At 38.3% G+C, this 15,837-nt stretch overlaps 1 protein-coding gene across 1 annotated transcript in view; it reads right to left on the bottom strand.

Moving 5' to 3' along the window:
- Positions 1–15,837, bottom strand: part of LOC126088210 (superoxide dismutase [Cu-Zn]-like) — a 339,884-nt gene that overhangs the window by 180,844 nt on the left and 143,203 nt on the right. Inside the window, exon 2 of the mRNA XM_049906339.1 lies at positions 1,745–1,782. The gene's annotated coding sequence lies outside the window, so the exon portion shown is untranslated. The remainder of the gene's footprint in view (positions 1–1,744; positions 1,783–15,837) is intronic.

The following is a 15,837-nucleotide window of genomic DNA, read 5'->3' as shown; positions in this document are numbered from 1 at the left end:
TAGCTCAGATTCCAGATACACTTTTTTCTAAAGCACAGTTAAACAATACAGTTGATAACCCATCGCCTTATCCAACAACAGCTTTTCTTTCAAATGAATGAGATATTTCCCCCACAGTTTTCCCTTTACATATTGTACTTGCTACAATTTCATTAATTAAGTTTTCTAATTTTGCTTTAACTTCAAATCATCTCATTATTTTATCTAATTTCTCTCTGTTGACGAAATCAAATATTTTCTTGAAATCAATAAATGATATTATGAATTCGCTGATTAACATTCTATGGCTAATTATTGATTTTAAGTTATAAATCTGTATTGAGCAGTACCTTCCTTCAAATATTCTTCAACTTTGTTGAGGAGAATTTGTTTATGATACACTGTATGCCACATTTTTTTCTAATTTATTGTATCCCACTTGTAGAAGTGACATTCCTTTTTAAGTGCTGACATTTTATGGATCTTTCTTTTTATGTTGTGAGCAGATAATGGCATCTTCTAGTCTTCTGAAATGTTTCGTTTTCCAGATGTTGTAAAAAAGCGTTTTTATGCTTTGGCTTCATTTATTTCAATAATTCTGCTGTCATTGTGCTTTCACCACTTAAGTTATTGTTTTAGAGTTTTTGATGGCTTAAGGAATTTCTGGCTTTGTTTGTAGGAAATTTTTCTCAATAATTTTTTGGTATTTCTGGTAATTCTGATTTAACTGTTGGAACTGGACAATTTAAGCGTCTGTCAAAAAATGTTATTTATAGAATGAGATTTACACTCTGCAACGGAGTGTGCGCTGATATGAAACTTCCTGACAAGTTAAAACTGTGTGCCGGACCGAGACTCGAACTCGGGATCTTTGCCTTTCGCGAGCAAGTGCTCTGCCAACTGAGCTACCCAAGCACGACTCACGATCCGTCCTCATAGCTTCAATTCTGGCAGTACCACGTCTCCTACCTTCCAAACTTCACTGAAGCTCTTCTGGCAGAACTGAAACTGTGAGGACGGGTCGTGAGTCGTGCTTGGGTAGCTCAGTTGGCAGAGCACTTGCCCGCGAATAGCATGAGGAACTCATTACTAAAGAACCAATACAAAAAATAATATGATAGTGGGAACTAATGAAACGAATAGTAGTTAAAAAGATTTTTCTCAGTATTTTGGGCGTGTACTGCATTTCTAAGACCCCGTACTATCTATCTCAAGAACCACAATTGTTGATAAAGGCGAATGAAACCACATGCAAGAAGAAGATAAATTATGTGACCCTCAAAACTATATCATTCAGTCCATAGAATTATCCTTGATGTTGCTTGACAGATTCAAACATAGAACAGCGTCTCACTTCGACACCTCTTAAAAACATTTAACATTATAAAACGTGCTGTTCCCTAGTAGATCATATAATACTCATACATAATACTAGAATAGTGACAATATTAGACTGGCAAGTTTTATGATTTTCTTAGCACTGTCAGAATTTATATCATATTCATAGGTGGTAGGTGAGACCCACAATGACATCTTGAAATATCACAAAAGCTAATTGCCGTGAGGTACAATACGGAAGACTTTCCTCTGCTAGCCTCTCATTAAAATTCGTTATTTTCACAGAGGCTTTATGCATAAAATCAGGACAAAATAACGAAGTCAATAAAAACAGGTCAATATTTCTATTGGCTAGAGACTGCTTCTGGTAAATGTATTCTCTACCATTGAAGGCATTAAAATATTTTCGTAGTATCAATGAACTCACCTCGTTTAGGGCTGTACAAGTAGATAACGTTGCAGAATCTGAAAGAAACAAAAAGAATCATTCATATGACAGAATATATGTCACTTTATTATTGATAGACAAAAAGAAAAATATGAGAAATGAGTGTGTAAAAAGAATACTGTTTGATTAAGTGATCATACTGAAACATTGCAAGGAGCTGCCACCAGTATGGATTTTGCCTGCAGTATTCTTCTAAGATGTTTATGCTGGAGTTCTTTGAAGTCGGTACGATTTGACAGTGCCATGTTTTTGTCATGCGCGCTTGCAGACCGTGAATATTGTTGTCTATACAACAGTAGAAATAATTGTAATGTGTGTTGGTGTGGTCTGTTATGGAAAGTTGTATCAGAATCCTTGTAGCTAAATTATTCCGATTACGTTTGATAATGTGAATCATACTATAAGTAGAGTGATCGCCGAATGAGTGCGTACCAAGTTGTAAAAAGCAGTTTAATCTGTGAAATTTTTTAAGTACTGAGCAGAAACACTGTTTATTTTGATTTGAGTGCAACTGAGAGAAAATTAAAACGCAGACGAGTATTCAGTTATCTAATAACTGCTTGCTTACCATATCGTGGCTCTGTACGAAAGTAAGATAATAATTTAATTGTTATTTTGTAAGTAGGCTGTTTAGGTTTTTATATTTGTAACGCCTCGTAGCGCTCTGTATGAAAATCACTGGCTGTGCTGTGTGCAGTCTGTGGTTGGTTTGCATTGTTGTCTGCCGTTGTAGTGTTGGGCAGCTGGATGTGAACAGCGCGTAGCGTTGCGCAGTTGGAGGTGAGCCACCAGCAGTGGTGGATGTGGGGAGAGAGATGGCGGAGTTTTGAAATTTGTAAGACTGGATGTCATGAACTGCTATATACATTATGACTTTTGAACACTATTGAGATAAATACATTGTTTGTTCTCTATCAACATCTTTCATTTGCTAACTATGCCTATTAGTAGTTAGTTCCTTCAGTAGTTTGAATCTTTTATTTAGCTGGCAGTAGTGGCGCTCGCTGTATTATAGTAGTTCGAGTAACGAAGATTTTTGTGAGGTAAGTGATTTGTGAAACGTATAGGTTAATGTTAGTCAGGGCCATTCTTTTGTAGGGATTACTGAAATTCAGATCGCGTTGCGCCAAAAATATTGTGTGTCAGTTTAAGCACAGTCATGTACAATTTTTCTAAGGGGACGTTTCATATGTCGACCCTTAGCCGAGGATACCTCACTGGAATCTTCTGATTTTGTTCTTGTAGTTTGTGTAATTAGTGTAGATTTTGTTTATTGCTAGCGCGTAATTGTAGAGAGAATTTCCTTTGTAGTTGTAGTTTTCATTCTTGTACAGTAAAACAGTTGTGGCATGCATGTAGATTTGCACCAAGTATTTCGCAGCTGCGCTTGCAATTAACGAGATATTATTTTCAATGCTGTGTTAATGTGTTTTCTTATTTTGCTCTTCAAATTGTGCTTTTCTGTGTTGTCGTGTGAAATATTGTGACAATAATGGCGTGTGAAAAACGTAATACTAGGCTCCAAAGTAAACTGAGAAATGACAGTGAAGACGAAAGCAGTGTGTTAGCGCCACCGTGTAATGAATTAACTAATGTTCAAATTAGTAATTTGGTAATTGTGCATAGGGAAATGGAGCGGGCTGCAAATAATGGCGTAGACAGTGAAACAATTAGTGAACAGGGAAGCATTATCGATCGATTGGTCGGCAATAGCTCGCCTCAGGAATCCGAAATGACAGCACACAATCTCGCAAATACTGTAGATTCAGGTTTTGGGTCCTCACCGTTTTCTCAAATAAGTCAAGACACATTTTCTGCTTGTCAAAATGTGAATGTTGCCGGTGCAAATTCACTGCCGAAAAGCACTGAGGAACATGTTTCAGACACCAGTGCACTGTTATTACAGTTAATGCAACAAATGGGACAAAGGCTACAAAAGTTAGACACAACGCTTGAACAAAATCAGAAACAAATGGGACAAAATCTTCAAAAGTTAGACACAATGGAACAAAATCTTCAAAAGTTAGACACAATGGAACAAAATCAGGGACAAACACAGCAAAAGCTTCAAAAGTTAGACACCACACTTGAACAAACACGTGAAGATTTAACTACTGAGTTACATAACATTGAATCGAAATGTCAAAAAGTCTGTAATGACGTAAAAACACAAATTTGTGAGCATTTTCAACCTATTTTTTCGCGGCATGAAAATGCATTACAGAATCACGAAGCAGCCATAAAAGAACTGCAAACCATTGTTCATGAAAATCATGAGACCTTGTAGGCTAAAATTGACTCAGTTGCATCTACCGATTCGGTTACGCTACTTTCAAAAACTCAGGAAAACTTAAAGAACACAGTAGATACGATTTCAACACAAATGGGCACTCTGAAACTTGGTTCAGAAAAACACACAGAGGAAATAAGTACACTATTGGAGAAAGTAGCCGAGCTTTCGGATCAGTTCACTAACTTATCTGCAAAGGTAGATGATGATCTGAATGACACAAGACCTGTAGCCATCACTGACACAGAAGAGTATGAACAAATTAAGAAATTCAAACAAAATCAGAATCAAATTAATACGCAATACAAAAGAGAAATAAGGGGAGTACAAGATCAGTTGGCACAAGTAATACAAAAATTACATATTTCAGGGGACACCCACGCTCCAACACGGGAAGAGGAACTTAGATATACGGAAAAGCCACGAAATAATAACACAGGGCGTTTCGGAAATTATGAAAGAAATTGGCAAGGTGCACCGAATTTTGAGATGGAACCGACAACACGATGTAACAATGACCGATATGCTACTCGCTGACACGATGATTTTGACTATAAGCTGTTCATTACTACACGTAAATTCAAAACATTTAAGAATTCTGGTAACGACATTCATCCACAAGCGTGGCTCCATCAATTCTCTCATTGTTTTCCTCCCAACTGGTCATTGGAGCACAGATTAGAATTTATGTGTGGCTACTTAGAGAATGAACCAGCTGAAAGAATGCGATCGGTTATTCACGATTGTCACAGTGAAGGAGAATTTTATCATGCCTTCCTCTCAGCATATTGGTCTCAAGCTACACAAGACCGAGTAAAACATAGCATCATAATGATGAAACATTTCGAACAATCTGAATTTTCCAGTCTTGTGAAATATTTTGAAGACATGTTGCATAAGAATCAGTATCTTTCAAACCCATACAGCCCCTCTGAACTCATCCGCATTTGCTTAATCAAATTACCTGAAAATTTACGACATATTATTTTGGCAGGACGTTGTAAAGACGACATTGAAGCTTTTCAGGGACTGTTACAAGAACTGGAAATTGACACTGACAATCGCGGAATGCGAAAACAGGAACACAACAATTACAGGTCACATCCATCATGATTCCGCGATGAAATAAATAATAACTGGACACGACAAGTCTATTCTTACAACGCAAATCGTGACCAAAACAGACACCACCCATATGACAACCACTGGCAGAGTAATAATAGTTACAGAGAAATATCGCATTTCCGTAGTAATGAATATAGCAGAGATTACCATAGAAACAGACAATATGGGAACAAAAATAATTATTATCAAGGGAGACAGAATAACTTCAGATGCAACAGTTCAGTGCGCAGTTACGATTCTGGGAGAAATTCTCCACCACATGACTGACAAACAAGAAACTATGTAAACTACCGACAAAACGACAGACCTGAATTCCATCAGAACTGGCGAGCTTCAAACAGGGCAGGGCCTTCTCGACAAGGTGAATTTGCAAAAGTTAGGTCTCCTAATCCTAATAACGACGTGCGCCAACAAAGAGACAGACAATGACTCGCACCGCAGGCAGCCGCGTGCGCCGGCTGGCTCAGAGAAAAATAACATAGACGCTAACCTCGAGAAAAATTCCAGTATTCTTTACTGACATATACCGCATGACAATTGCATTGAAGTGGAAACTCTGCGTACTAGGAAGAGTAAAGGATTGCACCACATTTCACATGTAAAACCGTTTATTGAAAGATAATCTGCTTTTTAACTTTGTCTTTGCCGTAAGACTTTTCACTTCACATTTCTAGTATGCATTGTCAGACTTAGGAACTGTTACCATGCAACAATGTTTGAAGTTAAATATCCAGTCAAGAACCAAGAGATCTTATTTAAACAGAAATTACGAATGCATTGTTATTGTGAACAGACAACACAGTGTTATTGTGTGTGTACATTCTTGCTTGTTAGTTGCACGATTACATAACGACTATAAGGCTCACATACTTAGAACATTTGCCAGTACTGCTAATGAGATTTTAATGCAACATTCTGGTTTACTTGAAAATACATTTTGGATTTAAAGTACTTTCTGTGAGATACCAGATGACACAGTGGTTAGTTTATTTGACAACTACACGATTATATCACGACACTACTAATGAGTGACACAATTTATATCATTGCTTTTGCACTGTATCTGTTTTATATCTGTACAGTTTTTCTGAATTATTCTGGAAAGCAAAACATGTTTTAGTAGTTACTTTTGTGGTATAGCTACAATGAGACAGCCTTTTCTGTACCACAACAATACGTTACAGCACAGTACTTTCTTCATCACGGCAATAAGCGTAATAACTAAGATATCTATACGCAAAGCATTTCACCTTTGTTTATTATGAGGTAAGTACATTGACTTCTGAAGAACTTAGCTTTCGGAGGATGATAACTACGACACTTCCACAGAGATTATCTTACAACAAGACGCACATTTGGCGCTACAGGACACGTATTTGTTTGATTAATTTTGTACTTAAAACATTTAATTTTAAAGATATTTGAAGTACAATGATACAAAGGTTTTCCATGATACATTTCATTCCATTGCTGTAATCTGTAACACCTGAGGGTATGGTTACATTAATCCTCAGGGGGGTACATGCTTACTTTGAGTACCATGTGTTTGGCAAGCACAAGGAGCCCTAGCTAATGTGGTATTTGCTTATACAACTTTACACATTGGTACCATATTTCTCTAACACATAAATTACACAGCTATCTGATCATTTAACTGAGAGAGACAAACATTTTTTTTTACTACATCAGTGACATGTATACGCAATTACACAGTTGGATAACTTCACACTTATGAAACTGTATTTTGTCTGTACTTTGTGAACTCTTCATATTTTTTCAGAACCATTGTGATACCATGAGGGCTTTGAATGATGTATTTCGTATGAGATCATGATTTTTAAAGTATGTTCGAGGTAGATGATACTATTGAAATGAGCAGAGAATATTTTTTTTATGGTTTGAAATTATTGCAGAAAGCTACGACGATTTTAAGATTTGACTGAGTTTTTGTGATGTTATTATTACGATGACAATGTGTATTATGCTGTTGAGGTATGTTTATGATCAATAAGCTGATGCTATATGAGGAATGTGATTACGTGTTTGTATGCATAAGAATAATGAATAGTAGTTAGGGACTTTGGTTTGTGAAAAAGGATGTTGGAAACCAAGAATCGTACTTTAAGAGTTATGAAATGTGTGCAAATGCGCGAATGTATCACAATGCCGACGAAAACTTTTTGAACATGGTTATATTCATAGGATTTTGTTTCTACACATTTGCAATGCAAATTCTCGACCTGTGAAATTTTTTATATGAGACTGTCACTGTACCGCAAACTGCTGTCGCAAATATTTCAGTAAGAAAGTTAAGTGACCACTTTCACGTAACGAGTCGTGGGCACCCAGCTGCGCGACAGTCGCCTGGAAAGAAGCCATTAGTGTGTGCCTTTCAGAGGCACAGGGGGAGAGAAAAAAGGAGGCCATTATCCTCCCTATTGACATTTCTTTGTAGAAAGCATCGCAAATACGACACGCTCAAACTTGAAAATATATGATTACACTGTGGAGCTCGTAATTTATGATGTTTACTAAAATGCCTAATGAAATGACGAGAAACATTTTACATCTATTGCCTTGCTAGTTGAAAGATTGTTTACTGCATTATGAAATGCCATATGGCTAGTGAATGACGTTTCACGCCTTGCTTTGCCTATTTTGTTTAATATCTAGTTTCTAGCTGCACTGCAGCATTGGTTAAAATAAAATTTAATAGATGTACTAATATAGATATTTTATGCCTACAGATCCAGTAAATAACCATTTTATAATCTACTTCAAAAAAACGAGGAAGCACAAAATGACATTTCCCTTCACAGGAATTGCATACATAATTTTTGTCAATGACTGGGTGACTTATTTAGTAGTGTAAGTTAAGGTGATGCATCACCCTAGTGTTAAGATGTGACATAGGTATTAAATATGGCCATTTTTACTGTAATATTTTTTCTGCTTGAGCTTTGTCATGTTTAGATATAAGTTACTACATTTGCTGCTGCTGTTTGCCAGGCATAGTGCTGCTAAATTTAACTTTGTATTACTCTGTTAAGCCAGTTTTACTACTGATTTATTTTTATTGTTTGCTGCACATTGCCTTATATTAGTTTTAATATTGCAATTGCTTTGCTAATTTCTATAATGCTGCTTGCTTCACCAATTTCCATTTTTTTGTCATTGCTGTTTGTATTAATTGTTTTGTGCTGCTGCATTGCCTCGTCCCTTAGTTTATGCATCTGAGCTCAGTAGATTTAAGTTAGGTTAAGAGGGGGTAGACTATATAAGAAACTGACTATGGACAATAGGGAAAGAATGCATTGAGAAGTCATACGAAAAAGATTTGGGCCAAAATGAGTATTGTACGCAGAGAAATAATTATTTTGAAAGAAATATGAATAGAATACAGAAAGCAGGTATAGATAGGAATTTGTGGGACTAATGATGAATGAAGGGAGATCTCCAAGAAGTAAAGAAAGTTTTTTTTGCAAAATACTGCAGTAAAACAAACCCTGTCCTTTCATTTTGTATTATTCCGCTATATGTTTGTGTACCCTTGTGTATTTGTTTTCTTCCTGTATCTGTGTAGTTTCATAGAATTTTTTCTTCTTCTAATACTAAGCTACATTCACTATGATGAGGAATACTGTTATCCTCAAATATAATTGGCATTAATAATATGTTATTTACCTTGTAAATATGCTTAGACATTATTTATTCTGTTTTGTTTTAATGCTCATGTGTCAAGTTGACATTTCAAAAGTTATTCTGATCTTTAAGTATGTACTTATGTCATAATTCTTGGAACACTGATGTACATGTCTATTTCTATTCTTTTGTAAAGCCTGTATTACCACAAATGTTATCTGTATTGTTATGTTCTTTAATGATGTATTTTGTACCTTTGTTATTGTATTCTTATGTTATAAAATTGTAATTGACACCAGTTCATCAAATTAAGTAACTTGTAAGCATTCATTTCACTGCACACATTTCTGTTGGTCATAGTATATGGACAATATGTGAGAAGTAGGGACTGTTCAGTGTTTGCACGTGTGTTAATAATTCAGCAAGGGACTGGATAACAGCATTACTGGCTCAAAGGACAATTAAAAAAAAAAGGAACTTTGTGAGTGCACAAGTGGTGGTTTATGGACTTGCTACATTATCTGCAAGACTCTTCAATGGTGATTGTGCACCTGCACAGTCACAACAGATGGCTGCTGGCCATCTCTACAAGGACTACAGTGGGTCTGCATCTTTGACGACCCACCAATACCATTATTTCTACAAGGACTACAGTGGGTCTACACCTTTGCTGACTCACCAGTACTATTATTTCTACAAGGACTGCAGTGGGTCTGCACCTCTGGTGGCCCACCAATACCGTAATCTCTAACAAGACTACAGTGGTCTGTTCTGTGATGACCTACCTACCAATATTCTTCAACTTTGACTGACTCTGCAGTGGGTTTGCTCTGTTGTGGCCCATTACCTGTCTGCATGTCAAGAGTCAGCACTGTCTTTCCGTTGGAAGGACAACACTACTTCTTCAAGACTGCATGGAAATCCATTACTTCCGTGTGCATTCTCTTTTACTGCTCAGACTTTGAGAAAAGAAACGACAGTTTTACTGTGATGAATGATCAGGACTGTCTTTATGGACTGTGAGAAAACTTTAGCTTTTGACCAACATTCTATCAATAAGTGTGTGCATTTGATATCTTTGTTATTGTAATTATGAAAAATTTTATCAAATCATTATTGGCCACTGCCCAAAACAATTTGTAAAATTTTTTGTGGGGAGCATGGGGGCTATGTAAGTAGACTGTTTAGGTTTTTATATTGGTAACGCCTCGTAGAGCTCTGTATGAAAATCACTGGCTGTGCTGTGTGCAGTCTGTGGTTGGTTTGCATTGTTGTCTGCCATTGTAGTGTTCGGCAGCTGGATGTGAACAGCGCGTAGCGTTGCGCAGTTGGAGGTGAGCCACCAGCAGTGGTGGATGTGGGGAGAGAGATGGCGGAGTTTTAAATTTGTAAGACTGGATGTCATGAACTGCTATATACATTATGACTTTTGAACACTATTGAGATAAATACATTGTTTGTTCTCTATCAGAATCTTTCATTTGTTAACTATGCCTATTAGTAGTTAGTGCCTTCAGTAGTTTGAATCTTTTATTTAGCTGGCAGTAGTGGCGCTCGCTGTATTGCAGTAGTTCGAGTAACGAAGATATTTGTGAGGTAAGTGATTTGTGAAACGTATAGGTTAATGTTAGTCAGGGCCATTCTTTTGTAGGGATTACTGAAATTCAGATCGCGTTGCGCCAAAAATATTGTGTGTCAGTTTAAGCACAGTCATGTACAATTTTTCTAAGGGGACGTTTCAATTTCTCGTGAAAAAACTTCATACATGTAAGCCGTGGCTGCTATAGCAATTGTCCTGAATACATACAGAATTATTGTTGTTCATAGGGCGAAATTCATTCACCCGCTTTCAGCAGAGTAGGATTATTTCTCAGCAACTTTTAAACTAGACGTCGACTGTTTGCAATACTCTCAAGTCATAACACCATTCTTATCAAAGATGGAAGACCCTATCAAGGCAACTCTTTTCGCTTCTCTTTCAGGTGCTTTGAGTACATTTGTACACAGTAACGAGTCCAGTAACGCCGAATAATATGAATTTCATAGACATTACACCTAGCTTTATTACAATAACAGAAGGCTTCCCCCCACCCCCTCCCCCCAAGGAACATGGACCTTGCCGCTGGTGGGGAGGCTTGCGTGCCTCAGCGATACAGATAGCCGTACCGTAGGTGCAACCACAACGGGGGGGTATTTGTTGAGAGGCCAGACAAACGTGTGGTTCCTGAAGAGGGGGAGCAGCCTTTTCAGTAGTTTCAGGGGCAACAGTCCGGATGATTGACTGATCTGGCCATGTAACACTAACCAAAACGGCCTTGCTGTGCTGGTACTGCGAACGGCTGAAAGCAAGGGGAAACTACGGCCGTAATTTTTCCCGAGGGTATGCAGCTTTACTGTATGGTTAAATGATAATGGCGTCCTCTTGGGTAAAGTATTCCGGAGGTAAAATAGTCCCCCATTCGAATCTCTGGGCGGGGACTACTCAGGAGGACGTTGTTATCAGGAGAAAGAAAACGCGTTCTACGGATCGGAGCGTGGAATGTCAGATCCCTTAATCGGGAAGGTAGGTTAGACAATTTAAAAAGGGAAATGGATAGGTTAAAGTTAGATATAGTAGGAATTAGTGAAGTTCGCTGGCAGGAGGATCAAGACTTTTGGTCAGGTGAATACAGGGTTATAAATACAAAAGCAAATAAGGGTAATGCATGAGTCGGTTTAATAATGAATTAAAAAAATAGCAGTGCGAGTAAGCTACTACAAACAGCATAGTGAACGCATTATTGTGGCCAAAATAGACACGAAGCCCACGCCTGCTACAGTAGTACAAGTTTATATGCCAACTAGCTCTGCAGATGACGAAGAAATTGAAGAAATGTATGATGAAATAAAAGAAATTATTCAGGTAGTGAAGGGAGACGAAAATTTAATAGTCATGGGTGACTGGAATTCGGTAGTAGGAAAAGGGAGAGAAAGAAACGTAGTAGGTGAATATGGATTGGGGCTAAGAAACGAAAGAGGAAGCCGCCTGATAGAATTTTACACAGAGCACAACTTAATCATAGCTAACACTTGGTTCAAGAATCATAAAAGAAGGTTGTATACATGGAAGAAGCCTGGAGATACTGACAGGTTTCAGATAGATTACATAATGGTAAGAGATTTAGGAACCAGGTTTTAAATTGAAAGACATTTCCAGGGGCAGATGTGGACTCTGATCACAATCTATTGGTTATGTACTGTAGACTAAAACTGAAGAAACTGCAAAAAAGTGGGAATTTAAGGAGATGGGACATGGATAAACTAACTAAACCAGAGGTTGTACAGAGTTTCAGGGAGAGCATAAGGGAACAATTGACAGGAATGGGGGAAAGAAATACTGTAGAAGAAGAATGGGTAGCTTTGAGGGATGAAGTAGTGAAGGCAGAAGAGGACCTAGTAGGTAAAAAGACGAGGGCTAGTAGAAATCCTTAGGTAACAGAATAAATATTGAATTCAATTGATGAAAGGAGAAAATATAAAAGTGCAGTAAATGAAGCAGGCAAAACGGAATAGAAACGTCTCAAAAATGAGATCAACAGGAAGTGCAAAATGGCTAAGCAGGGATGGCTAGAGGAAACATGTAAGGATGTAGAGGCTTATCTCACTAGGGGTAAGATAGATACTGCCTACACGAAAATTAAAGAGACCTTTAGAGAAAAGAGAACCACTTGCATGAATATCAAGAGCTCAGATGGAAACCCAGTTCTAAGCAAAGAAGGGAAAGCAGAAAGGTATAGGGAGTATATAGAGGGTCTATACAAGGGCAATGTACTTGCGGACAATATTATGGAAATGGAAGAGGATGTAGATGAAGATGAAATGGGAGATACGATACTGCATGAAGAGTTTGACACAGCACTGAAAGACCTGAGTCGAAACAAGGCCCCGGGAGTAGACAACATTCCATTAGAACTACTGACGGCCTTGGAAGAGCCAGTCCTCACAAAACTCTACCATCTGGTGAGCAAGACGTATGAGACAGGCGAAATACCCTCAGACTTCAAGAAGAATATAATAATTCCAATCCCAAATAAAGCAGGTGCTGACAGATGTGAAAATTACAGAACTATCAGTTTAATAAGTCACGGATGCACAATACTAACGCGTATTCTCTACAGACGAATGGAAAAACTGGTAGAAGCTGACCTCGGGGAAGATCAGTTTGGATTCCGTAGAAATAATGAAACACGTGAGGCAATACTGACCCTACGATTTACCTTAGAAGCTAGATTAAGGAAAGGGAAACCTACATTTCTAGCATTTGTAGACTTAGAGAAAGCTTTTGACGATGTTGACTGGAATACTCTCTTTCAAATTCTGAAAGTGGCTGGGGTAAAATACAGGGAGCGAAGGGCTATTTACAGTTTGTACAGAAACCAGATGGCAGTTATAAGAGTCGAGGGGCATGAAAGAGAAGCAGTGGTTGGGAAGGGAGTGAGACAGGGCTGTAGTCTATCCCCGATGTTATTCAGTCTGTATATTCAGCAAGCAGTGAAGGAAACAAAAGAAAATTTCGGAGTAGGTATTAAAATCCATGGAGAAGAAATAAAAATTTTGAGGTTAGCCGATGACATTGTAATTCTGTCAGAGACAGCAAAGGACTTGGAAGAGCATTTGAATGGAATGGACAGTGTCATGAAAGGAGGATATAAAATGAACATCAAAAGCAAAACAAGGATAATGGAATGTAGTCTATTAAGTCGGGTGATGCTGAGGGAATTAGATTAGGAAATGAGACACTTACAGTAGTAAAGGAGTTTTGCTATTTGGGGAGCAAAATAACTGATGATGGTCGAAGTAGAGAGGATATAAAATGTAGACTGGCAATGGGAAGGAAAGCGTTTCTGAAGAAGAGAAATTTGTTAACATCGAATATAGATTTAAGTGTCAGGAAGTCGGATCTGAAAGTATTTGTATGGAGTGTAGCCATGTATGGAAGTGAAACATGGACGATAACTAGTTTGGACAAGAAGAGAATCGAAGCTTTCGAAATGTGGTGCTAAAGAAGAATGCTGAAGATTAGATGGGGAGATCATATAACTAATGAGGAGGTATTGAATAGGATTGGGGAGAAGAGGACTTTGTGACACAACTTGACTAGAAGAAGGGATCGGTTGGTAGGACATGTTCTGAGGCATCAAGGGATCACCAATTTAGTATTGGAGGGCAGCGTGGAGGGTAAAAATCGTACATGGAGACCAAGAGATGAATACACTAAACATATTCAGAAGGATGTAGGTTGCAGTATGTACTGGGAAATGAAGAAGCTTGCACAGGATAGAGTAGCATGGAGAGCTGCATCAAACCAGTCTCAGGACTGAAGACCACAACAACAACAACAACAAGGCTTTTTTAATGACATTAATCTTTTCTTTGACCGATAAAATTGTTTGTTTACGAAATCCACACTTGTAATTTCGAACTTAAGCCATTTTCAACTGGATGTGCTTCAGCACATATCAAAACTTTTAGAACGTCTGGTATGTAGGTACGTCATCGCCACATCTGTAGATTGAGTAATTAAAGCCGTTAGCGTCTTTCTCACAAACATCAAAGTGTTGCACATATTCCCTGTTTGACGGCAACTGTAAATGTTGCCCATAAGAATTATTCTTTCGTCAGTTGGAAGTTAATAGGAATATAAAAAAGGGTAGGAAGGTTTATCTGCTTAGCAAAAGTAATATAAGACAGATTTCAGACTACCTAACAGATCAAAACGAAAATTTCTGTTCCGACACTGACAATGTTGAGTGTTTATGGAAAAAGTTCAAGGCAATCGTAAAATGCGTTTTAGACAGGTACGTGCGGAGTAAAACTGTGCGGGACGGGAAAAACCCACCGTGGTTCAACAACAAAGTTAGGAAACTACTGTGAAAGCAAAGAGACCTTCACTCCAAGTTTAAACGCAGCCAAAACCTCTCAGACAAACAGAAGCTAAACGATGTCAAAGTTAGCGTAAGGAGGGCTATACGTGAAGCGTTCAGTGAATTCGAAAGTAAAATTGTATGTACCGACTTGACAGAAAATCCTAGGAAGTTCTGGTCTTACGTTAAATCAGCAAGTGGCTCGAAACAGCATATCCAGGCACTCCGGGATGATGATGGCATTGAAACAGAGGATGACACGCGTAAAGCTGAAATACTAAACACCTTTTTCCAAAGCTATTTCACAGAGGAAGACCGCACTGCAGTTCTTCTCTAAATCCTCGCACAAACGAAAAAATGGCTGACATCGAAATAAGTGTCCAAGGAATAGAAAAGCAACTGGAATCACTCAACAGAGGAAAGTCCACTGGACCTGACGGGATACCAGTTCGATTCTACACAGAGTACGTGAAAGAACTTGCCCCCCTTTTAACAGCCGTGTACCGCAAGTCTCTAGAGGAACGGAAGGTTCCAAATGATTGGAAAAGAGCACAGGTAGTCCCAGTCTTCAAGAAGGGTCGTCGAGCAGATGCACAAAACTATAGACCTATATCTCTGACGTCGATCTGTTGTAGAATTTTAGAACATGTTTTTTGCTCGCGATCATGTCGTTTTTGGAAACCCAGGATCTACTCTGTAGGAATCAACATGGATTCCGGAAACAGCGATCGTGTGAGACCCAACTCGCTTTATTTGTTCATGAGACCCAGAAAATATTAGATACAGGCTCCCAGGTAGATGCTATTTTCCTTGACTTCCGGAAGGCGTTCGATACAGTTCCGCACTGTCGCCTGCTAAACAAAGTAAGAGCCTACGGAATATCAGACCAGCTGTGTCGCTGGATTGAAGAGTTTTTAGCAAACAGAACACAGCATGTTGTTCTCAATGGAGAGACGTCTACAGACGTTAAAGTAACCTCTGGCGTGCCACAAGGGAGTGTTATGGGACCATTGCTTTTCACAATATATACAAATGACCTAGTAGATAGTGTCGGAAGCTCCATGCGGCTTTTCGCGGATGATGCTGTAGTATACAGAAAAGTTGCAGCATTA

This window comes from Schistocerca cancellata, chromosome 1, assembly GCF_023864275.1.
Source record: "Schistocerca cancellata isolate TAMUIC-IGC-003103 chromosome 1, iqSchCanc2.1, whole genome shotgun sequence".
Taxonomy (NCBI): domain Eukaryota; kingdom Metazoa; phylum Arthropoda; class Insecta; order Orthoptera; family Acrididae; genus Schistocerca; species Schistocerca cancellata.
Note: the sequence above shows the minus strand (reverse complement) of the source record. Positions and strands in the feature narration are given on the sequence as shown.